This window comes from Rhea americana, unplaced genomic scaffold (assembly GCF_003343005.1).
Source record: "Rhea americana isolate MKP2758 unplaced genomic scaffold, rheAme1 scaffold_16, whole genome shotgun sequence".
NCBI classification, from domain to species: domain Eukaryota; kingdom Metazoa; phylum Chordata; class Aves; order Rheiformes; family Rheidae; genus Rhea; species Rhea americana.
In genome coordinates, this window is record NW_028185705.1 from 8543386 (window position 1) to 8567746 (window position 24361).

Sequence of the window (24361 nt, forward strand, 5' to 3'; positions counted from 1 at the left end):
CACACTATGCTGGTGCTATTTATCTACTTCATTCTATGGTACTACAAAGAAAAGTTTTTCTTACTAAATCTTGGTAAGTGCTGACTGTTATACTGTAAGTAGAAATGTGTTTGACAATAAATGATTTGCTTTCTATCAACCATTCTCAGTTTCCAAAAATATGCTTTTTTTTTAAAGGAGATATTTTCTTTATCTCTGCTTTAGTGCTCTTAGTGACATTTTCTAATTAAAAAAAGTAGTAATCTGTTGTACGATTCTTCTCACAAATTTAAGCGTGGATACTGTAACTATGTTCTCTAAAAGAGCATGACAGGAGAATGCACTGTGGATCTGGGAGCAAGAATAAGTTACYATAAGTACAGCAGGAAACTGTTTCTATGCATGAATTCCTATGCAAATCCCACTAAGGAGTTAAAGGATAAAAATCATTGAGCCTATTGAAATCAATGGCGGWCACAGATAATATATAATTCAATCAAAAGTAGTCTTTCATGTAAAATTAGCCTTTTCCCAAAGGCTATTTGAGTGTTTTCTGCAGCCTTGTGCTGGCTCTGCTATGTTCTGCATTAACTTTTGTGGTGCATTAATTTTTAGGGTCCTCTATCTTCTATTCTTAGTTACCTCCTATATCTCATTTCCTGTTGAGAGGCTAATGCTGTCTTTCCTAACTTTGGCCCGCCCTTGCTAATAGTATTCCATTAATGTAACCAASTACCCAGCTGGGGAGTTAGCAGAAGAAATAGATGTTCATCATTTGGTGTAAACTCCATTGCAAGGAGGTGGAAATTTGTTTCCCTTAATGCAGCACAAACCAAGGAAAAGACTGATTTGCACTTGGCTCCAAGTGCCTTCACTGATCACCTCTTAGCTTGAAGATTCTGCTAGAATTCGTCTTAAGGCTTCTTGATACTGCTGATCACGTGAGTAATGGTATTACCTTGCAGAATTTTGCAGAGTAGACAGACTGACCTGCTCCTAGTACAAATTTCTGGGATTTAAGATGGTGATGATGTTTCCTCACTGAAATTATTGTATTTGAGATTCTATGGGATTCTTTTCCACTACAGCTAAATAGGCAATGCATTTTTTTGGCTTGGTGGTYAAAACATGAATAAAGATGCAAAGCTGGTAGATGTCAAATCGACTCTTTCTTCTCCCTTCCCCTATGTTCCCAAACAGAAATGCTAGAGAGAGAAAGATGTTAAGTTTGATCCAAAGCTGCAAARCTTGTTCCAGTTTTGGGAGCTAGTATCTCTTGTAATCCTTATGTAGGCTGTGATTTATTTTTTCTGTAATTGTAGAATGTTTAGATACTTTAAAAAGAACACAAAGGGAAATGTCAACTGTGTAATGGTATCTGAACTCCTGATGCTGGAATAGCAAATTTCTCACACGTATGTGCTCTCGCATGTGTTTCTATGCTATTGTCATTGCTTCTCCTGTCTGACTGTTTCATATCTTCAGAGAACATCAGTTAATTTGGGGACTCAGTGTTTTCAATATATGGACAATTTTATTCATCTAAGGGTCCGGACCACTGGTACTCTGATATGTAGTGAGATTAACAGAATGGATTTAATTAGGTGAGATGGAAGTATTCTTAATTGAGAGAGTGAGTGAGCAAGCAGCGTTCTGATGGAGGCTGAAGCTATGCAGGTGTTACCAAGACAGCTTTGCTCAAATGATTTGTCTTAAGCAGCCCAGTGAATCTGTTGTTGGTATATTGCGTGAGATTTGGTGACTGATGCTGTCATTGAAAGCTTGCAGCTGCTATTCACTCTGTAATGCTGGTATTATCTATGACCTGGTGACAAGTTCATAAGTTACATTAGTAACTAGATTGGACTGCTCAAAACTATTTTTGTCGTGTGCTCTGTTTCAAGGGGAGTGGAGGAGAGTTCCACAGCTGCCTACTTACACTTCAACTGCATTAGTAGGAACAGCAGGAACATCTGGTTTTCAGGTTTCAGTATGGGCTTTCTGTTCACTTGATGCAGTTTTCAGTTGTAGTCTGGAACTTAATGGTTTGAGTCTGATTTTCATCTTGTATGTCTGTCATATGAAATTTGTTGGAAAGTACATGCTGCTTGATTTCCAGGCAAGGGCTGCCTCCTACAGAACTTGTTCCCTGTTGCAGCCCCAGAGAGCCAATATCTAGAAACCTTTTGGAGGGAATTGATTTGAATTTGTCTTTTCTTCAATCGTACTTAGTCATGGCTTTCCATAACTGATATTGTAATATCTGTTGTCATAACTGTTGTATTAACACTACATGCGGAAATACTTCTTTCCATTTCTGTGCATATCTGGATTATTTTCTGACTATGTTAACTTCACTGTAATAAGTYTTCCAAGGTAACCATCAGGTGTAAAATACTATGGGTACTTTCTTTCCTGTAATAGGTTAAGACATACAGAGGTGAATCAGTTATACGCTTGAGCAATAATTCATGAACTAGTACTGAAGCATGTTTATGAAAGAGATCCTGTCCTTTTATTGTCAAACACAGTGTTAATTATGCATTGGGTACTTGTCTCTACTACTAGTATGGCAGTAGTAATGTTAAATCAATAGACATTCTGGGCAAGGTACAGAGTCAGATTTACGTAGTTAGTGTGCAGTTGCTTCGAGCTTTTCTGTGAAGGAAACCGGTGGGATTAATGAAGGTCTGCTCCACTCATGTAGAGAACACTTTTCTCTTCTACAGTTTTTATTCCCTTAGAGCCTCCTCCCCCCYTTTTTTTTATTTGGAAGCTAGTGTGGTTGGAAAGGTGCCGAAGTGTTCTTTATGAAGCTATTTGCAACTGTCTTGCCATGAATTTGCCAGCAGGGGATGAATAGAGGCGCAGCTGGCAGTCTTCCTAGCCCCTCCAAGGCTACTCTTGCTATTTTATTTATGATAGTCTTATGCAACAGCGTTCTGTCTCACAATTCCTATTTTCCATCTTATAATGCAATARACTGCAATTTCTTTACAAAGCTGCAATGTTCCATTATAAACCAGCTATTGTGACTGTTACCTAAATCTATTTTGGCAAAAGCAGAAAGTTAGTTCAGTTCCTAAAACAAGTACATCCCTACCAACCTGTCTCATTTTGTCAGTGGGCATTTGAGAGAGACGTTTTCCATCTTAGGAAACTTCCTACAGCACTGATATGTATTTCAGTGGGGCTGAAGCAATGTAAGGTTAACTGGAGTAGAAATGTAGATGAAGTCTTACTTAAGCCAAGCAATAGGAATGTGAGGTCGGTATGGCAGCAATTGGTTATAAGATCTTTCTTTAACAGTAATACTGGTGAAAACTAGCTGTAGTGCTGCGTGGTGTGTGTGGAGACCTCTTTACTTAAAAACCTTCCTGTAATTTTTGGAGGAGGAACCTGATTTTTAATTTCTTGTAACAGGTTGATTAAGCATTGTTCATTCAGAGTTGTTAGCATATTCTGAAGTTATCTATTGCATTAAGTCCGTTCTATATATTGGCCTGATTTCCCAGAAGAGATCTGCAAATTAACATGTTCTTCATAGTCAGCTGATGCGCACACAAATAAGAATTACTGGTTGTTTTGAATCAGCTTTTAACATGTGTCTAACATCCCTGTACTGAAAATAGGGAGTCAGCTTAGTATTGGAGGTTTATTTTTCTGTCCAGAAGGAAGAAGGCTCTATTTCAGTTGGAGTAGTTGTTCGCAGTAAGAAAGGTATGTGCCCTGGTTTTTGTTGTTGGAATGTTAAGAAAAAACTTTCAAAAAGCTTATGACATTATTACTTAMAAATATTTTCTAATTGTAAAAAATAACCATTTATGACTGGAGAGAAAACTTGCTAAAATTGTGACTGTAGGTGTAGGTGATCGTTGCTTTCATTAGACTGACAGGAATTGAAAAGATCAATTTTTTATTCTTTTTGAGTATCACTTGCTGAATGTTATCTTTTGTGACAATTATATTACTGCTGCTTTAGCTTTAGACTTGCTACAATACGTAACTTCAGAATATGCTAACAGTTCTGGTGCTTAATCAATCTGTTACAAGCAATTAATCTGTTGTGCTCTTTCAGTTCTTTGACGCTGCTTTACATATGCCACTYCTTTTTATTGTAAGAAATTCTGTAGAAATAACCAAGAGTCCTATTTCTCATCCTGGGTAAGAAGTTGGTAAATTAAAAGGAATGTGATCCATACAAATAGGAATATGAACTATGAAATCAAAGGAGTTGCCTTAGTATACTATTTTTCATGTCAACGTCTTGTCTGTATTAGGGGATCTGACCGCCTGTGTGTGCTCGGAGGCGGTGTTTGAGGGAGGGGTGCATCCAGGGCGGATGCACAGCCCTCTGCTGTGCTCTGCGGGGGGGAGCCAGGCCCGGAGAGGTGCTGGGCAGACGGGTCTTGCTGAGGCCGGTGGGAACCGCAGCCGTTTTGCAAGTGCGGCGGTTCAGATGGTGAGGTGGAAACGTTCCTGAGAGCTTCCTGCTTTGAGTTCTTCGAACGGCAGACCGGACAAAAACGCAGTCCCCAAATTTTTGCTTTGAGTGTATTGTAGCACTAGGGTTTCAATGAGAGGGCCACGCGTTAGAAAGACTTGTGGACTATGGCTGGTTGCAAATTATACATAAACTTCATATTTATATTGTAGGGGTTGCCAAAAAGTACCGAGTATGGTGTTCTGAATTTTGCAAATGTCTTAACTAACACATTCTCAAGAAGTCAAGCTCCAAGAGGCTGCTAGGTGTAAATACGTAAGCTTTGAATTTTTTTTTTTTTTGCTTACCTTCTGATTTCTGAGCACTAAGCCTGCTCAGTTGCCAGTGGAAGCAAGGGGATGAAAAGAAGGCTTTTTTTAAGAATGGAAGATCTTGCTAAAACATTTTGCAGGTTCAGTGTTTGAGAAGTATCAGCTATTGCAACCTGCCATGCTGTTGTGAGTGCAGTGCACATCCTGCCATGTTGTGTAGTGCTTCTGAAGTCTTTTTAAGGATGCTGCTAAAAATAGACTATACTGGTTTTGCCTTCACATTTGCCTTTATCACTCAAGTAAGAGTCCCTCTAAAGTATCTGTTGGTATGCTGCTTCAGAGTTAAATGATGACTTTCATCCTGCATGAGCTGTCARTAGGTCAGAGATGCCTGGTATCTTGGATGGAGTTATGAAATTTCTGGAGTTTACTACCCTATTAAAATTCATTTGAAATGTCAAAGTTCCTAATTTGTACGAGGAAACTTAATTTAGGAGCATCTTCTATGTAAGGCATRCTTTTCTCCTTAAGGCTGAAGTAACAGATGAAAATATAAGCCTTTGCAYGATATTATTTATTATTTCTGTGTTTGAATTTAGCTAGTTTGCAGAGGTAGGTATTAGAAAACCAACTTTGTAGTCTTTTATGTCTTTGTTTTTATGCCAGAATTTTTGACAGGAAGTATATTTAATTTTGGGGAAAAATACAGATTTTGGAAGGGAGAAAGCCTATCTGCTGTTTCTGGGTTTTTTTTTTTTTTTTTTTGGGGGGGGGGGAGAGGATTTTGTACTTCACTGTCCCCTGAATGACTCAGTGCATGCTTTGACCAATTTTCTATCTGCTGTGTAGTAGCATGTTACTTCAATACTTCTGAGCTGAAGCGGCGGCCTGCCTGCCCTGGACCTTTCCTTCCCTGTGTGGTGGGTCCTGGCTGCTCTCTGGCCTGGCCATCCCTAGCCGTGTGGCTTCTGCTCCAGCTGCCCAACAAACGTGTTGTACAGCCGGGAGGGTCTTAAAGAGCAAATCAATGGCCTGATGAGAGGGTCTGTAGTCCAAGGCTAAACTTTCCTAGATGACCAGGTAATTGGCAGATAATGATCAAAGGAAATAGTTTCTTTCCAAACACTTGGAGTGGTAGTGTGTTTGAAGCTGGATCCGTGAATATCCCAGCTATCAGCTCCAAGTAGAACCTTGTCGCAGCCTCAAGGTGGAACTCTGATGCACAGATTTTTCCTTTTAATGAAGAAATGTGTCATTAAAGATACTATCAGATAACGTAAGTTTTAGTTKGTTGTTCTCTGATAAATTCCTTGCATGGGAATATGAGATTAACAGCAGAGGAAATAAGGTAAGAGGAAGATAACTTATTTCAGTGATAAGGGTTGGGGAGAGTAATCAGGAAGTACTTTGCCAGTTTGAGTGAAGTGTCAATGTTACTTCACAAAAAGTAATTGTGATACTAGATATAAGCATCATTCATAATGCTCTGCTGAGTTTGGAGGATAGCTAATGTAAAGCTAAAGAGTGCCCGAGACAAATGCAATGTGTAGTGTCTCATAAAAATTCAGGTGGTATCATTTGGTATTGTGCAATAATTACTTTTTGACAGAAAGCTTAAGCAGCCCMGAGCAAAAATAATTGTAGGTGGCTTTTACATCAAAGAAGTAATTTTGTTTGAAACAAATCTCTTCAGCCACTGATATATCTGCCTTGCATGTAAGAATTTTACTTAGTTGTAAACATTCATCAGATTCCCCTTGTTACTCTAACTTTGTCGGTCCGTGCTTACAAGTTCACGCCTTCGCGGTTCATGTTACGGGCGATGTTTTCAAAGACGTTGGCTTACATCTCTGATKATTGTTGTAGTTGTGGGCCTTGAGTAGCTATGCCTGCACCCATTAATCTGTATTAGATGCTGGGAGTCTCTATTGGTTGTCAGAACTGTTGATAAAAACAGATTTAAATCCCCTATAAGAGGGAAATGGCATTAACTGTAACAAGAGTTTAGATTTAATCATCAGATTTCATGACTTGAGCTTCAAAAGCTTTGATTACATCGTACTTTATTTAGAATTTAAGTCATTGATTTATCCAAGCACTGAAATGTTAGCCYTCTCGGTTGAATGTGTTTGTTTGAGCAAGTGCTTAAAAATACCAGTCTTAACTCATTTTTTGTGACCCCAAAGTGAAGAGAATTTTTTAATTCTGCAATTTGAAGGAGAACATGAACCACCTTAAATTTAGGATTTGATCTAAGAGGAGATAATATTGGGAAATTGAATGCCTTTCAAGTGCTCCAAATGTAGGTTTCAAGATGATTCATTTCTGAATGGTGTATCTCAGCAGGTGTGCAGAATTTATAATAGATTTCATCTTCTCTATGAGCCCACAGTATATTGTTAGATAAATCCAGAAATACTATCGAAAAACCTCAGCCCAAATCAATAACAATTTAGCTGTGGTGCCAAACCAGTTATATTCTGCAGTTCATAGTTTATCAATGAATGTTTTACATATGCGTTGTCATTTCTTTATGTATTGATTAGTCTTAATACTTTCTAGTTACTAGTGTTACTATTATTTGTCTGACAGTACCACCTAGCGAACGTGGCTGTTGTCATAAGATATAGTGTTATGTTCTCCCTGCAGATATAACTTGTCCTGTCCGTAATACTATAAGCAGGACGAAGTATCTCCCTTTCGCAGAAGGAATGCTTAACATGACTTCTTRCCTTAGCTTTGAGGCGGAATCGTACAATTTGTGTTCGAACGTGCACTGCCACAATTACATTGCCACTAGTGCTTGAGTTAGTAACTGTGAAGCCATTTGGGTTATGTTTAAGCTAGGAAAACATTCTGGCTTTTAGCTGTAGACGTACTCTGTTGCGATATGCTTCGAAGGCATAGCAGCCTTCCGTTGTTAAAGGTGAGGGCAATCTTTAAAGTACACATTTTTGTTCTACCCTCCGTTCAAAGCAGCCTAAGTGCTTGGATAGTTAGAACCTTAGGAAGTGCCTGTGTTCAGGATTTCTTGTGTTATGCTCCAGAAGAAATTCCAATAGGGAGATAATAGCTTAGTGCAGAGGAAATAAAATCTGGTCTTATGTGCTAGGGAGGTCCTGTGGTTGCAGTATCTGGTGCTTTCATCTTCTTGTGCTGCTTTTTCTGATGTTTCTTTGCCACTGAATTTGTGTGCGACTCTAGCGGCGGCTCCTCTGTTAGTTCAGGCCCAGAGATCCCTCCTATAGATGTGTGAGCTGCTAATAGCTTCGTCAGTGGGATGTGATGCATTTTGGGTGGGAAGGGGCTTGTTTTGGGGAGGTGGGGGGGGAAAGGAGGGAGGTTGTGGCCCTTTGCTGCTGCTGTTGCTGGGTTCTTTACGCAAGTGAGAACCATAAATCTCCTTGGTCAGGAGAAGAGTCCTCTTGKGTTTTTTCAGTAATTAGCTTTGGTGCATTGTGACCTTTGGTTTTAGTCACTGTATCAGCAACAGACTKTGAGCACTGCGCAACTCATTCTTGCAGTTGTGCCCAGGCATAGTTGGACACAACAGTGAAGCTGGAGAAGAGAGTTGTGCGGRTTTGAACTTTCCTGGTGGAAAGGAGGAGCTGCTTTCTTGTACCTTTGCACACCCTGCTATGGGCAAGCACRTGCAGCTGAAGACAGGTAAGTGAGCTGAGAAGAAACCATGTGGAGGATATAGTGCACTTTCTTTGTAAATCAGTGTCCTTAGCACTTTATCCCTCTTCCTGTGCTTGGGCCTGGCGGGTCCCTTAGCTGTCAGCTCTGCCTCTGCTCCTGTCTGAGTGGTGGTTGCACCTTGGAGTGAAATACAGCAGAGTTAGTATTTCATACCCACTCCTCAAAACAAAACAAAAAAAAACAACAACAACAAAAAAAAAACCCTTTAGCCTTCTATGTATGCATTTAGCAGAGGGCTGTGGCTTGAGCAATGACTTCTTTTAGGTCATGGACAGCGGTTTTAGTGCAGCTGAACTCCCATCAAAGACAAGTCCCTTTAGTAATTCAAGAGCTTGTCTATTAATCAGAAAGGGAATCATTGACCAATTTCTCCATTTATCAGCATTAAAAAGGTAAAAAGTRGTTCTGAGTACAACGTGTATGTCATTTGTATGCTTTGGGGTGTGTCGTTCTGTTTACTTAAGTGTGAATGAAAACTTTAAGGAGTACATCATTCTTACTGAGGTGGGTACGTATCTACAGCTCTGTAGCTTGGTAGTTKTAGTTGTGAGATTAAGTAATGTGATAACCTTTTTCTCTCTGCCTGTTCCCAGGTCTGTTTATCTTCCCTTCTTTCCTCCTAAAGCACATATAGATTTTGTTTTTTCCTGGCCGTGTTTTAAAAATGYTCCTTGTTTTTCAAGTTGTTGAGTTAAAAGCTATCCTGATAAAAGTAGAACATAAAAAATGAACTTACCTGTGAATATACTTGAATAGTTAAAGACTAACTGGGAAGAATGTTCTGATTCTCCTGACCACTGATGTTCATCCTCTGATACTTTATTGATGYACTTGAATGCATCAATATTGATACTGAAGGACAGGTATCATATGCTGGCTCAAATGATTGATCCTTTTGGTTTGGTCAATTTTTACATTTTAACATCGTTTAATATAGGTACTGTTGAATGAATTCTTTTACTCTTAAGGGTGACACAAATTAATTCCCTTTCCTTCATGAAATCTCTCCATGGATTTATCACAAATTGCTGCAGCTGTGAGTGATTCCATGCTCTCATGAGAAGTATGAGATTAAATTCTGTCACTGCTATACTATTTTTAATTAATTTAACCTCCAAACTAATAATTTCCCAGTGCCAGTTTCTCCCTCTTTGGTCAGTGGATTAATTAGTTAATGTCAAATTAATTAGTTAATRCAGTTAATGATTAAATGCTTTGTAAAAGTGATAAGAGTGACTATTACAGATGCTGTAAGTATCTGTGGAAATAGGGACTCTCTTAATGGAAAAATAGAGAAATTATATTGTCACATTAGTGCCTTGACTACTAGTATTTATTTTAATATGGAACATGCTCAGTTACAACAGCAAGGGGTGGAAGTTTAGAATCTAATACAGCTAGATTCTGAAGGTTTTCTAATAATCTGGAGAGCAATCAAGAAAAACCTGAGTAACTGACTAAGTAGAACAGAATTGCACTGCATATCAAGGAAGGGACAATTTCTCTTTCTTGATAGAAATTGGCAGATCTCAAAAATGACCATAAATTGCTGAGCAACTTGGAAGAGTTTGAAGTCCTTGCATTACTTCACCAGTGATTTTGGTCTGTATGTTTTTGTTGTAGTGTGCCTTTTTAAGGTGATGTCTTGCTGAGTATGTGGTGAATAATGGGGAAATGAATGTAACAGGCTGAACATCTGTACTGTTTTCATGAAGACTGGTTKTGCAGCTGTGTTCCCTAGTGAGTTTATAGACCATCGTGATGGGGTAACCTCCTGAACCTCTTTTGACCCAACAGGAGAAGCTGAAATAAGGAACAGGGTAGTRAGCCTTGAGAAGCACTGATACCAGGTGAGTTGGCCATGTCATGTTGGCGTGCTCAAGTTCTGCATGTCAGCTTTGCCAAAACTGAGGATTTGGAGCTGATTATAAGATGTGGTGCTGAAAAAGGCAGTTATTAGGTACAACCAGCCATCACAGAGTAAGTTATTTTTTTCTGAAGCAAGATGGTTGCAACTTGGTACTAGTACAATGTAAAATATTAAGACAAAGATGTGTCTACCCAGGAGTTTGGAGGGATCATGAACCATAGGTAAAGCAGGACGCAAGCATCTCTGGGAAATAAAATATGCCTTATTTTAAACAAATGGCTTTTGTCACTGCTCAACAGGTAYGTGTATACTTTTCCACATATCGGTATGATTGGTTCTGCCTAGTCTCATGGTTGGGACCTAGGGGACRGAGACCCCAGAGATTGGTAGGTCCCTTCAGAGAAGCTGAGGACTGAAAAAGATAAAGGAACAAAAAGTGACTTATGCTTTCTGTAGGAGGAGAAATTGTTGAAGGCAGTTTTGATTTTCTGCTGTCCAGCTCATATCCTTGTGACCTTAATACTTAAAAAGCTATTGAATACGTAGGTAGTTYGGCTTTGCTGTTACCTTTACTTCAAATCAGTGTTTGAATGTGATTTCTTGCAATTTTTTAAAAGATGCCAAATTTAAACTAGTTTTCACAAGTGAAACTTGTCTTTGTCTTTAAATGCTTAAATTAATAAGCCTGCTAGGCTTAATGGGATAGGTGTTCACTCTGGTAAATCTGCACTACTCTGAAGCCCCTTGAGATTAATTCTGTGCAAAATGATTATCACCACCATCAGCAATGCTCTTAACTACATAAGCATTTTGCATTAGCAAAACCAAGGTAATGAAACATAATGCAGATTGATTTTAATAGAGGAAACAGCATGTCTGGATACTTTCGTGGTAAAATGTTAGTTATGGGTTATGAGTTAGCAAGCAAACAGATAGAAATGGGATAATGTAAGAGCTCTGTTTACCARCTCTACTCTCATCCCCTCTAGGAAAAAGAAAAGGGGAGTTGGGGGGAGGGAAGGAGCAATGGCAGGCAGGAAACATTCTGCAGCAGTGGATCTCCTTTAGTTACTTTTTATGCATAGATCACCTTTAATTGGGAAGGATAACCTGCAGCAGCTGCTGCAGAACTTGGAGATGTCTGATGCAAATATGAATGTGCTTTGGACAAATCATTTGTGCATGAGCTAGTTGCTTCTGCATTGCGTTTTGAAGCTGGAAGCTGTCAGTCCTCTGATCATCCTAGCAGCTTTTCTTTGAACCTGTTCACTCTTCTTGAATAYACATGTCTGGGACTAGACAGAAGTCCAGATACAGTCTCTTGTACAATACTTTGTTATTGTTGTGGGTTAGGATTTGTTGGGCATCCTCAGGTTCAAAAATGCTTTAAGCGTATCACAATAGCTCAGTATCATYGTGTAGTAAATCCTGATCTTCCATCTTTACTGCTGTTTGCCATTGGTAAGATCTTGAATTACTGCACCGTCTGTTGTTATGGGCCCCTAAGCATACGACACCGAATGTTTTACTATATATTTTTATTCTCACTTATTTTTCCAGAGCTGGAAATGATTTCATTTTCAGTGCATAGTATAYTGATTCTCTCCTCTGACAGTGTTGGCCAACACTATTAGGAAACCTCATCAGTACATTAGCAATATTAATAACAATAGTAAATTCTCATTGAAAAATGGTCTGCAAATATTAGCTGCGTATAAACCTGATAGATCTCTGTTCAACAGTACTTGTGTGCTTTGCTTGAACCATCTGCTTGCCTGTACTGGAGTTCCCCATTCTCCCCCTTCTCTGTAAAGTTGCTGAGGTTTAATCACATAGGTAGAACTAAGTCTGTGTTTAAGTGATTAGAGGCTGTAGCCCTTAAAGTGAAAGCTTGTTATGGCAGAGATGGCATTTTCAAAACTTCCACAGCAGCTGAGACAGAAGGACTCTGTTCTGCAGGAATATAAACAATAAACAGAAAACTTTTTTTTCTGCTTTTTATTTTTATACCATTTAATTTGGCCCTTTAATATTATGAACTGCTTTAAGGGTGTTATGATCGAGGGACTAATCCTTCACTCTGGGTTTGTGTATTAGCGTACCCACTAGAATATCTGAGTTTAYCCATATATCAAAATGACTCCAAAAGTGGACTCCCAAAGTGTTTGCCTACAGTATTTTCCATAGAATAAGTTACTAATTTGTGTTTTTTTAAAAAGCATGCTAATGTACCTAAATTTATTTCAAATGCAATAAACTAGCTAAAAGATCTGCTTGACAGTGAAATAAGGTGCCCCGTATGTTCTAGTGTTTCTTTGTGACTCTTCTCAGCTGTCAGTAAGAACTTCAGCACCTGAATTTTATTAAGATTTGTGATTTAAATTGGATCTTACTGTCTGTAAGTGCTTATTACAATGCAGATATTGACTCAACAGGGAGGGTGCAATGCCTGTTTTGTAGTTTTAATGAAGCACTTCCAATGACATTTTGTTACTAGTTTCAAAAATGGCATTGTTATTAGTCATTTTTCTGTGAATGGGGTATAAATTGGAAAAACAGCTGAAATTATCCTGATGATCCTCAGATAGGAGATAACAAACTGTTTAAATGATTAATACTTAGCAAATGGAGTTATTTAGCATGATTATCTGATCCTTGCCAGCTAAACATGGGTGTCAGAACAGATAATGGCTAACTTAWTTGGAATAGAGGTAATTTATTTAAATTAGTCACGAATTTAAACAATTTTGTGTACAACAATCTGAAACAGTTTTAAGAGGTATATTCCATTGCATTTTAAATAGACTTAACTTTTGTTGCTTATATTGATACAGAAAGTTCAGAAATGGTAGAGCTTAGTGACAGCATGATCTTGATGTTCCACAGTGACGAGTGAGTTCTATTTTGATAAGAATTTCCRCCTATTTTGTTTTGTTTTGTTTTTAAAGTGAACACAAAAATGGTCAAAACAAAGTAATAGTGTGCTTTAATATGTAGCATTTTCAATGATTTTTTTTTAAGTAAAGATTATGGAAAGAATGGTTGCATATTAGACAATTATCCTTAGCTTAAGGAACATGCGTGTGCATTATTTTCAGTATTTCAGCCTAAAGCCAAAAAAAAAAGAGAGAGAGAGAGAGTAATCATGCTACCAAAGGCATACCATTGCACCTAGAGGAGACTTGCACCTAGTATTGCATAGTGCAGATGAACTGTCCTGCTCTAAGATTTAGTGACATAAAACCCTACTGACTACTGAGACTCTACAGTACAGTTCTGGTGGGGCTGGGATATGTATTGGGATATATTTTGCCCTCTATCTTGAGGGATGATGTTTAGTCATAAATGTTAAATCAATTTATCTAAAGAAACTGGGTGGATAGAGAGGATGACTCCTATTGTGCTTAGCACGATTTGTTTTCATGCTCTTCAAAGGTTTATGGCCAGTTTGGAGTTGGAGAGTTCATTTGTTTTGAATGCGCTTTGCCATCTCTGGAACTCAACATTAACCTTCCCTTTTGCACCAGAAACAGAAATGAAAGGACATCTTATAGGTTATTGCAGTATTACCATCTTGCTTGTACAGGCTAATTTTCCCTGTTCTAGCAGCCACTGGCCAGGCACTGTAGACAACATTATTAAATTACAATTATTGCTCTGTATCCTGGCATGATGAGATGCTGTGTCAGAGGTGTTGATCACTGAGAACATTTTCTCTTCAACTGCTGGCACCAGTACAACTCTAAGTTAACTGGCAAAGTAGTAGAGTGATTAAGTAATTGTTATATTGCTTCTAATCTCTGCCTGCTTAAACAACTTCTGAAATAGAAAAATTCAAAGCTGTGCCTAAAGATCCAGGTTTGCTTTGACRTAGAAATGTGAAATTTATTTTCAAATTTCAAGCTGCTTTTACAAAGTGATTAGTGCAATTTTAGAAGTTGTCTTTTCTTACTAMACTGCTTCTGAACTAATGAAATAGTAAATTAGCAGTTAAATATTGTATTTATTCCTTTTATGCCAATATACTGTAGGAGGAAAAACAAGGTTTGGATGTTGGAAGATTTTATTTTGTAGCTCTGGCACTGAGCAAGGTAGATGTGGGTAGGAAGCTCATCTCTGCTAAACCTTGTCTTCAGCATCAACACTATCAGCTGTAGACTTTGGCCAACTGCTATTGCATCTGGTTTATCTGTAAGCATAGCCAAGGACAAGCTAGGTCCATATCCACTGGGAAATTAAAAGTTGTAACTGGTGATCTTCATGTTACACTTAAAGCTGGATCAYAGAGTAGTTAAGGTTGGAAGGGGGACTCTAGAGGATCTCATTCCATCTCCTGCTAAGGGCAGAGCTAATGTGGGCTTAGGAGCAGGTTCCTCAGTGTCTTGGCTGTTGAGTGATGAAAATCTCTGGGAGATTCCCCAACCTGTCTGGGCAGCCTTSTGGTTGGAAGAGACTTCTGAAAAACATCTAGTTCCATCTTCTGCTTGAAGCACAACTGTTGCCAGCACTAGATCCAGTCAGCCAGGGCTTTGTCTAGCTAAATTTCCAAGGATGGCAATTGAACTCTTACCCCTAGTGCCCAGCTGAACCTCCCAGGCAAGTTTGGGGCTATTGTCGCTGTTAGTTAACTTATTCTCAAAAATATCTCYAGTGATGAAATTACCAAGCTGCTTAGATGATTTTTCTCTCTGAAAARTTAAGTTCTAGTTTTTGACTATCCTAATTGTTGGAAATGACTTTCTGTTTTCAGGAAGACAAGCTACTGCAGAAGCTTRAAGTAGTCAACTCCATCTCACAAGCTGGGGAAAATCTTCTCTGAGCACTTAATTTGAGTAAGTATTTTGTGTGTGTTAGACTTAGATTTTGCCTTATATACAACCAAAAGCCCACAAAACTCATCTGTTGTGTTTAATATTGTGGGGTGGCATACTGTTCATGCCGATGAGGTCAGTTGAACGAGTGTGTTTATATATCTACATGCATTCATGCATACAGATTGAATGCTTAAATACCTGGTTTGGTGTTTGATAACATTGCTTTGTGCTTGGTTCTTTCAGCTGATACAGATTTCTTAATTCTTCCATTAATAAACAATTCTTTCATTTTTCCATCTTTATTTTCTCCTTATTTTAAGGATTGCTATTTATGTATAGTCTGACTTTATTTCTGAAAATTTTCTCTATCTTCCAAAATATTTTGTTTTTATGGAATGAGTTTTTAAGGTATCTTTAATATATGCTGGTTAAGGTAGTTAAGTACTTGTACAGTGTTTTCATATATTTGTTCTTTGAAACTTAAATTGTGTTCATGCATTCTTACTTGCTTTAAAAAAAAAACTAGAAAATTTCTGATTATTAACAAAATATATTTTGAATTTTGTTAGTGCTGCCTGTATTTCTTGTGTAATATTTTTTAACATTTCTAACCATGCAATGTGTTTAAAAACTTCTGGGGGAAAAAAAGAACCTTATTTTTATATTTGCCATTTGTGAGGAAAAAAAAACTAACTGGACTTGTTTATTGACTGTAATGCACTGGTTTGCAGTTCTAMAAGGCATGCAAGAACAACAGACCCTGGTTAACATTCCGTAGGAGTATGCAGCTTTGATATATTTATTTGCAGATGTCTGCAGAAGGCAGATAATCAGTATTCTGAAGAAGTGTGCAAATTAAAGATCTACTTGACCACTCATAATTACAGCATTGTGAGGACAGAGTGGCACTGAGAAGTAACAAAGTGGCTTTTAATCTTTTACACTGTCAATTATAATCTGCCTGTGGTTACAAGAAAATATTTTGGTGGCTTTAGTATACTGTTCATGTGAATGCGAGGTGGATATTTTGTAGTTATAAATTTTACTCAGGCATAATGAGCATGTGTTGCTTAAGAATCATGGTTGCTTAAGAAGCAGCCAAAATAGCGCTTTATTTTTTGGTTAAATTAGAAGTTTGCATCTCACTGGTTTGGCTGTGATTTCTGATCCACTGTCTTTGGTATTGAAAGACAGTGAATTTTATCCTGCTGACTGACTTTTAGCTGCCTGCATTTCATTGAAATACTACAATGTCTCTTTTTTTTCAGTATTTTAGAAATTGACTTATGTTCTTTCAGGTTCAGAGAAAATATCTCCATTCGGTCGTTGTGCCAGTTTATCCAGTTTCTATTCTTCAGAGATTTTTAGGAGCAGAAACTTTATTACATTTTATAATGCTGCTTGATTTTTTTCTTTTTTTTTAAGTTTCCCAACTGCCTTGCTCTAAATCTTGATTAATTGCACTGAATGTAAATACCGTTGTTTCTAGTATTCAAGCTCTTGCTTATGTGAAGAAAAAGCATAAAATGTCRTGTTAAATGTTCAGAAGAAAGCAACACACTGAAGTGTTTCAGGAGGAAAAATAATGACCTTATAGAATCATACRAAATCATGTGCTCTACCATGAGCCCTTTGGGGCACCGCTTTAAGTACTTTCACCTTGCACTGCAGGCTAAAAGGGTTGGTGGTGTTCAGAAACACCCTGTAAATTTCTCAGGCCTTTACAGCGGATAATACCGAGAGGTAATACTAAGCAATGGTTTGTAAATATCTCTCCGTATAGGAAAAGCAGCTCCAGTGTTCCTTCAGGTATAGTAAAACAAGTATCTGACACATYGCAGGAACTGTGTAGTGCAATTGGAGATGATTTTTCTCATGCTGGAGGATGCAATTTCTACGTTACTGCTAAGCAGTGCTTCTCGGGGCTTTTTTATTTTCTGAGGAAAAACAAAATTTATAAGTTGCTGCTTAATAACACCTAAAGTGCTGGTTTCTTCATAACGAATAGTGGAGTTTACAGGTTGCTGTTTAACAGTGGCCACAGCACTGTGTTTTCCTGAAGGGGCGATAAAGTCTGTGTAGTTAGGAAAAGGCTTTTACTCCGAGTACAGTCCACTGTTGTGGAGTGTAGTGCGGAGAATATATTACGAATGCCCCCGGTAGGAGAAGTCATGTTAGAAGCCATAAAATGAGTGGCATGTCTGGGTTTTATTTGTAGTGCTAAATGCTCTTAACTGCTGATGAATGTTCAGAAATACTATGCTGAAGGTGCTGTGTGTCCCATTTCTGGTAGCGGTTGTTTCCATGCATGCTGCGCTTCATGCTTTGAGCTGAGATCTGGACTTGTGAGCATCTTAGGCCCTCTGAGACTGTGTCCATGATTCAGCAGGGCCAGTGTGGGAGCTGTGCTTTCCACTGGTGCATACAAATGAAATTGGTGGAAAAATAAATATAATGGGGATTCTGTCCAGAAGGTTGAAAGTTTTAACTGCACACAGCTGTTCTAAACACAATTTGATATTTTTAGTCTGTCAGATGTTTTATTTACCATTATTCTCATAATATGAGAGAAAATACTATTTTCTGAGATCATTATGGTGTTTGTAAGTGCATCAACAGTAACTTCCTCGAGTGATGTTGTCAGCAGTTTCCTGTTTTGATAGCAAATGTGGCTATGTAGATTGTTAAAGGAAGTTCAGTATTTATGAAGATGGTAATGAGGTACTTGAGGTCTTGATAGCTTCATCTTAATTCCATGGATGGAAGACAAGGGATATTTTGAATATGATTTTGAATGAGAAGCTAGGCAAGATCAGGAATCACTTTTACATCAAGAGTGCCTATGCTTTGCCATTTCTTTTGCTTTGTTGCTACATGTGCCAAGTACAGTGAAAAATGAGATATGGTTAACTCCTTTTGAGGTTTGCATTTCAGGCCGTCAGTTAAATGTAAATAGTCTTTAAAACCTCATTTTGTTTGAGTAGTTTTCACAGTACTGTGGCAAAACTATTGTCAGCACCTTTGCTGTGTTATTTAAAGTGCTGACACAAAGAGAGCCCGAACTAGATCAAATGTAGATTATTCTTTCTTTCAAAAGTTTAGTGTTCTTGTTTCTGTTGTGCTTAGATTGTTATAGTCAAATAGTTTCAAGCATATTCATTTTTTGTTGACCTGTTTGCTTCTTTCAGATACAGTTTTATTGCAGTTGCACCAACAATACCCAGGAAGAGATAGGCCGAGGAGAACTTCTGTGTCTATCTGGTAACAAAGCCAAAACACTTAAATCCTTCATCTTGCCCTGTGAGCAGGAAACTTCAACTACCATTGCTGACATGCTGATGCTGTTGTGGCTACCTGAGTCACTGTTCTCATTGTATCACTATTTTGTGTTCCTTTACTTGACTCTCTTTTGCTTTTGGTCAAACTTCAACTTTTCAGTTCTTGATACTCATTTTCAGTCTACTATATTTACAGTTTTGTTCATTCTTACTGAGCTGCTTCCCCATCTTGACCATCTTTTTTCTGTTGCTTAGTGGGCATGAGAAAACCATTGTTACCCTCAAGCCTCAGCTGGCTGCTCCATGAAATAGATCGATTTTTTTTTTCTTTTTTTACCATGAGTTTTGCTACCTGATAGTTCATTAGTGCTGTCCATTCTTTTACATCTACATAAAAGATTTGTGTGTGGAAATATCTTCAGTGTACAAGTTGCATTTGGAATGATTATCTCCCTAGATATTCTGTTCTAACTAGATTTTTTTTCTGACCTTTCAATTGTTCTCAGCTTTCTTCAATATCTAAGTTACTTTGATTTCTTACTATCATTTTAGCCTTCTTATGACTGCTATAATCATGTAACTGTCACTGACGTAGTTGCTTTCTGGCGTCTGTGGCTATCGAGCACATCCTGCTGTTCTTTCATGGAATCATAGGATAAGGGAGGTTTCCAGTCCAGCTCCCTGCTCAAARTGAGAGWTAAAATAGGTTGCTCAGGACTTTGTCCAGTTTGGCTTTAAAATTCTCTAAGCACGGGCAATTTCCACAACCACCCTCTGGGCAACCTGTTCTAATATGTAATCRYTCTCTRAAGAATTTTTCCTTGTGTGTAATTRGAATTTTTCRTGCTGCASCTTATCCCTGTTGCCTCTTGTCCTTTTGCTGCTCACTGTAGAGAAAAGCCTGTCCTTGTCTTTTCTACCATGCCTCTTTAGTGTAAGTGGCAATTCCCACCCTGAAGAAATTTCAGCTTTCTTAGCCTCTCCTGCTATATCATGGGCTTCAGCCCCCTAATTGTTTGGTGCTCTTTCGGACTCCCTTGTGTTATGTATGTTGGGGAACTCAAAACTGGACACAGAACTCTGGATGTGGTCTAAACAAGTCCTGAGTAGAGAGGAATCATCACTTCTATCCAGTAACTGACTATACTCTTACTAGTGCAGCCCAGTATATGGTTAGCTGCCTTGCATGGAGTTATTTTATCCTAGTTACAGGACTTTCCATTTGTCTTTGAACTTAATGAGGTTTGTCTGAATGGCAGCTCTATCCAATGCATCAGCAGTTCCYCTGTTCATGTCATCTGCAAACTTGCTGCAGGTGTGTTCAGTCGCACAGTGCAGGTCACTGGTTAAGACTTCTAGCAGTATCAGTGCCAATACTGGCCCCTGGAGGAGATAGTAGGTACCTAGTCACTAATTCTACCTATCTTGCTGGTTTACCTATCCAGTTTATATTTTTCCAAGATGACTGCGAGGATGCTGTGGGAGACTAYGTCAAAGTTTTGCTAGCTATAGCAAATTGGTGCTGCCTATTCTCAGTCACCTGTCCTTCATGAACCTGACATCCAGTATTTGCCCTAAGATCTTCATGGGGGCTGTGGTGAKATTGACTGTCCTGTAGTTTCCTGCTCTCTCTATCTATTCCTGAAGATGGATGTGACGGTTCCCTTTTGGGGCAAATGCTATTCAGGACATTAATTGTGAAGTGCTTCAGGATGTTGACTTCCAAGCTGCCAAAATGGGAGTTTTCATTATATATTACAGGAATTTGTTCATTRGTAGAAAGCTCCACCAGCATAATTTGTCACTTGCGAAGGTGTTGTGACTTCTAAAGGTTTATTAGTCTTGTCTTAATATGTTGATATGGAGGGGAAAAAAGAAAACATACAAAGGATGTATATGCTTTGAACAGTCCCTGTAGATCAGGATCCTTTAGCAATCGTATCTGTGGGAAAATAGTTGGTTTTATTAGCTAAGTTTGAGGAACAAAAAGCGATATTCATTTCATAGAATTCATAAAAGATATGCAAATATGAATAATTATAGAGGAAACAGCAAAATAATATTCCAGACTTCACAATTGTACAATTTAATAAAAGCTTGTTATGAAGCATGAAGAGATTTCTGCTTTTTTAAATGGGCTTCTGTTGAACTACATTTAGCACTTGCTAAATGTAAATGTTAAAGGCATCATTCTTAAGCATTAGGACTTGTATTGCTGATAGTTAAGACATTGTTATGCTTYATATTGACATATATTCTGAGTTTTTCCCCTGCTTTGTATCTCTGGATGATTATCTATAAGTTATTACATTTTATAGAATGAACGCAGCTSTAAGTACTTGTATCTCGTGATTTTTTCCTTACCCCACCCCCAAATCCCCAAACCAGAAAACCTCATATTTTGGGCTCTTTTCACTATTTGATGGCATATGTTTTACTGATCAGCCTGCCTCTCCAAAAGRTAGAAATCTGCTTCTAATAGGAGGAGGTTTTTAAAGGGCTGGGGTGGGGAGGAGCACTAGAGCTTATAAAATGTGCCATAAAACTGAGAATTTGTAACATGATATTGAGTTGTCATTAAAACAGTATTTCAAAAGTAGATTTATAGAGGTAGTGTTTAATTTCCTCTTTTTGGCATTAAAAGCTTTTGGTACCACATTGGTGTTTACTCCTATGAGGAGAAGAATGTCATTTCAGTCTTTTGTGTGTGTATATATATGTCTGGAAAGAGAAGACTCATTGAGTCCTGATTTCCTTGACAGCGTTAGGGGTGAACAACATGTTCACTGGAAAAAAATGATTTAGTAAAGTATCCGGTAAGCGTTGCTAGTAGAAGCGTCTCCATCTTTGGGTCCTTCCTGCTTGGCAACAGCCAGTTGCTAGGTCAGCTCAACTGTCTGGTGGCAGCTCTTAAAAGCAAGTTCACTGAAGCCAACCTAAGATCGTGTTGCTGCTGAAAATGACATGGTTACCGTGGTTTTTGGCATTCCTACCTTCTCTCTTTTATTGGCACCAGTGATCTTAAAAGCATATATGATGAGCTTGATAAAGTCCCTCACCAGCAGAGAATTAASCTTTAAAAGTAAGCTTTCAATCCAGTTCATGTGACAGCATGGTTACTTGTACTGAGGTATGGGAATTTTGGTATCAYGTGGCTGCAAACAAGGCAGACCCTTCCTCCTACAGCTTCCTGATAACTGCTCTGTGATTAAAAACAAATAAATAATTTCAATCCTAAGCACAAGTTTATTAGGATTTTCTGGGCTGTAGTTAGAAAAGAAGCAGCATACTAGTGCATTGCACAAGCTGCTTTYTTAGTAAATTGTACGCACTCTTTCAAGAAATCGCTGTGTAATCATCTGAAGCACTGAAGGACAGCTGCTACCTTGGGAAATATGAAGGCCTCTTAAAAAAAAAAAAATACATGGTCAGCAATAAACAGCAAATGTATTTGGTTATGTAAATCTTTAATGTAGCAGACTAAATATTTCAGGAAAACTTTTTACTCTATGCTTGAAATTTCTATGAAAAATCTTCACCTTTCTGTATTCTATATTTTAAAAACAGCCTCTCTGCACTTAAATTCTGTTGCAACATTAATAAAATAGTCCTTAACTACCTGATTATAGTGCTAATTTTTTTCTACTCTAAGAGGGGTGGGTGATCAGAAGTGTTAATGTGCCATGCATTGGGGTAACATTCTTAAGGCTTAAGTTCATGTACCTAAGGTGGAAGAGTTGGGCCAGAAATGAGCAAAGGCAGGGATCTCTCATTAAGAGGGAGTTTTGTAACTACTTTTGAGAAGAATCAAAACCTGGAGGTACTGCCCCTGTGCCACCATCACTGCTGCCTCTGCAGGGGTTGCTTTCTAGGACTCTGTCCTTGGTAAATCGAAGAGGGGCCAGGGCATGAGCCCGAAGGCTACCTTGGGGTTGTTCATTCACCGTCCCTGTGCGTGGACTCCCCAGCCTGGTGGCTCGGTTCTGGACAGGTCCAAGGTAGCACAGGCTGGGTGAGGATGCGTTGGCAAAGGAACGAACTGATCTTCAGTGATGTGCGTGTGGTCATGTTTGGTACTCTAATGGTTGCATGTCCTTGCTTAAGACTCAGGCTCCTTACACATGTACTGAAATTGTGTTGAGTTTGAAAATTTATTTTTAATATGGTATTTCTGAATGTTATTGCTGTTTTGAAACTTGTGGCAGAAAAAGGGTAATATATTTTATTTTTGGAAACCAAGGAAATATAAAGATTAAAATATGCTAACCCTTAAAGACCTCTCTCTCTGGCAAGTTTTAGATAAATTCACAGAACAACTTCTTTGGAAATGGCTTTTCCCTGACCTTCCTTCTTGAAGCTCTTTTTTTACCTGCCTTGTTATCATATCTAATCTATTAATATTTATATAGGTGCTAACATTAAAAGATCATTGTGTATTAATGAAGAAAAGAGAACGCATGGAAGGCAAGTATTTACTCTCAATTCTAAGACAAGTTTTTCAGAGAGATTTCTAGTCTGTTTCAGACAAAATAATTTACTGTGGTTTCCAATGAGATGAGTTTTATTTCTGTGCTTTGCAGGCTGTGTAGACATAATTAGCTGATATTATAAGCTTAAGATGGATGTAGCCTATCAGTTCCTGGTTTTGTCTGTAGCTTGATATGTGGGTCTTAAAATGTGGTCAAAGGTAATCAATTCAGGCTTTAAAAGCTCTATATGGACTGTAAGTCAATATGAAAACGTTAAGTTATGAAACAAATGTTCTCTTTTTGTCCTTAGAATAAAAAACAGAAGAAATACTCAGAGCAGGTCAGCATTCTGTAGTAGTCACTGCTGGTCTAAATTTCACCAAATACATTTGCTTCTGTAGAAAAGTTGTAGAGTTGCTCACTTGTCATACTGTAACTATGTAAAATTAAATTAATGGGTAGATTTCTGTTATAGGTATATTTGCATTGCTCTTTTGCAGAAACAAATTTGTTCTCTTCAGTTTCACAACCTGAGCCAAAGAGCAGCAAACATTGGGTATAACCTTGTTTGATAATTCAATTATGCATTTTGCTTCTGAGWTTTGCCTACTTTAACTGAGAAAACAATGTTAGCAGATCTAATGCCAATAGACTTCAGGGAGTTTTCCTATAACATTTGCAGACTTGGCTATCAATTAGAGAAACATAGGGTGGGAAACTTTTGCAAACCCAGAAACTATTACTATAAATTAATTCTCACTTCATTTGCTAACTCGAAAAAAACCTGCTAAAATTAATTTAGGATGACATCTAACAGAAGTAGTGCTGTTGCACAGCAGGTGCTTGCAAATAATGTAAAACAAATATGCATCCGGTTTCTTTTTTACTAAAGTAAACATGCACCTGTTTGTGCTACACTTCTGAGCTGTTTATATCAACACAATATTGTCAAAGGAGCTTTGTCGTCTTGTTTTTTCTGAACTGAAATTTGTGGTYTGATTTTCTTCCTAGCTGTATACATCCAGTACCGTATCCTATCACAAATTTGTCTTTTGTGCAACCCCCCCCCCCATACACACACCAGAAGTGATAGTATTATTAATTGCACTTGGGTCCTTGGGTTTGCTGCTCAGCTTGCTTTGTTGGGTGCTTGGAATGAGCATTGCATTTGATTTTTTTTTTTATTATTTATTTATTTAAAATACAACTTCTCAAGCTAACCTGGCTCATAAAGGAGCACAAGGCATGCTCGTTAGCTCTGCCTCAGCTAGTCATTATACTTGAAATGATTTAACTTCTGAGCAGATTTTCAACATCTGACGTAGCAATTCAGAACTACATCTGTCTTTTCATTAAATTCATCTGACTCTTCCTCAAACCACTGTTGGTATGAACTTTTGCTTTGATTGTACCTTATCCTGCAGTATTTGGTATGCATCTTTGAGCGTATTCCTGTTTTCCCCTGCCTGCCTTCTGTGTGTTTTTTTTTTTTTT

General features: G+C 38.1%; 1 protein-coding gene across 1 annotated transcript in view; it reads left to right on the plus strand.

Moving 5' to 3' along the window:
- FHIT (fragile histidine triad diadenosine triphosphatase) overlaps positions 1–24361 on the plus strand; it is a gene marked incomplete at its 3' end in the record, with an annotated part of 448706 nt that overhangs the window by 75807 nt on the left and 348538 nt on the right. Inside the window, exon 3 of the mRNA XM_085300015.1 lies at positions 15057–15138. The remainder of the gene's footprint in view (positions 1–15056; positions 15139–24361) is intronic.